Raw genomic sequence first — 1,448 nt, 5'->3', positions numbered from 1 at the left:
ACTTTTCTTTTTTTTTTTTTTTTTTTTTTTAAGATTTTATTTATTTATTTGACAGAGATCACAAGTAGACAGAGAGGCAGGCAGAGAGAGAGAAGGAAGTAGGCTCCCAGCTGAGCAGAGAGCCCCATGCAGGGCTCAATCCCAGACCCTGAGATCATGACCTGAGCCAAAGCCAGAGGCTTTAACCCACTGAGCCACCCAGGCGCCCCTTCCCCACCTTTCTAGCTCATTCCATGAGAACCAGTTCTTGGCCACTCCCGGACCATGCTGACCTCAGTCCTCTCTGCAACCCCACACCATGGGCCCTTCCCTGTATTGCTGAAGGCTTCATTGTCGGCTAAGGGGTTGGTGGGCTAGATCCGTCTCGAGAACGATGCAAGTTCCTCAAGAGAGTGAACACTTGAACAAGTTCAGAGGAATTAAGTTACCTGCCAAAGGGCATGCAGCAGAACTGGGGTTCCGGGTCTTCTGATTCCCCGGGGAGGCCTCCCATCTGTACTCCTAGCTGCCTCTCCTTACTTGAAATCCTTCACCTTTACAGACAGTTCCCAAGATCTGTGGTGTTTATGCTTTCCTGTCTGGAATCAGTGCTTGCCTCTCAGGCTTCCCAGAAGACACTGCGTACCACCCTTGGGAGCTCAGTGGTCAAGTGAGTATCCACGTGACTACAGTCCACCTGGTGCAGACAGGAGATGTCCGTGCTGGGACCTGGGACCCATTCACGTTTCTGTCATGGGCTTGCCGTGTGACCGTGAGCCAGCCACCCTGCCCTAAGACTCCACGTCCTCATGCACACAGTGGAGACGTGAAAAACCCTCCAACTGTTTTTCTGGCTCTAAAGCTCTCTCAGAGACAGTACTTCCTTCCTCCCCTGAGTCACTGGGAGGGCCTACTTAGTTCACAGAGGTGGAAGTATCTGGAAAAGTCAAGAATCCCACAGTGGCTAAGAGTATAGGCTTTGAAGGCCAACAGTTCAAGGGCTCAAATCCCAGCCCCTACTTGTGGGACTCGGGGAAACTTTCTTAAGCTCTCTTCATCTCAGTTTCCTTATATCTCAAAAGGGTATAATAAAAACACCTCACCTACATTGCTGTGAATATAAAACAATTATTAATTAAAGTAACGCCTGGCGCCAAGAAGTACTTAATAAATATTAGCTCTGTGCCAGGAGCCACTGTTATTATAAAAGCCTCTGTTCTTGAGGAATTTCTAAACACATGGGGAGACAAGAAGTGCTCCAAAGTACAGTCTGGGGACAATAGGATTGTATGGCATTCAGCGTGACTTTGAGAGTGTGACACGCAGGCAGTCAGAGCCATAGGAAGCAGAGAATGGTGCCCTGGAAGGGTTGGCAGGGTTTCTCTGAGGAGGATATTGATGGGGATGATTTGGCTGGGAAAGAGTGGGTTCCAATGGCAGTGTGTTTACGGAAAGCCCTACCCCCAGTG

The 1,448-nt window shown here is 49.3% G+C and overlaps 1 long non-coding RNA gene across 1 annotated transcript in view; it reads right to left on the bottom strand.

Moving 5' to 3' along the window:
- The window catches only part of LOC132005091 (uncharacterized), a 13,959-nt gene extending 13,162 nt beyond the window's left edge, over window positions 1–797 (bottom strand). The window contains exon 1 of the long non-coding RNA XR_009400722.1: window positions 429–797. This is a non-coding gene — a long non-coding RNA (uncharacterized LOC132005091). The remainder of the gene's footprint in view (window positions 1–428) is intronic.
- Between the last annotated feature and the right edge of the window lie 651 nt (window positions 798–1,448).

The sequence above is a fragment of the Mustela nigripes genome, chromosome 17 (assembly GCF_022355385.1).
Source record: "Mustela nigripes isolate SB6536 chromosome 17, MUSNIG.SB6536, whole genome shotgun sequence".
NCBI lineage: Eukaryota > Metazoa > Chordata > Mammalia > Carnivora > Mustelidae > Mustela > Mustela nigripes.
This window is presented reverse-complemented; position numbering and strand designations above follow the sequence as displayed.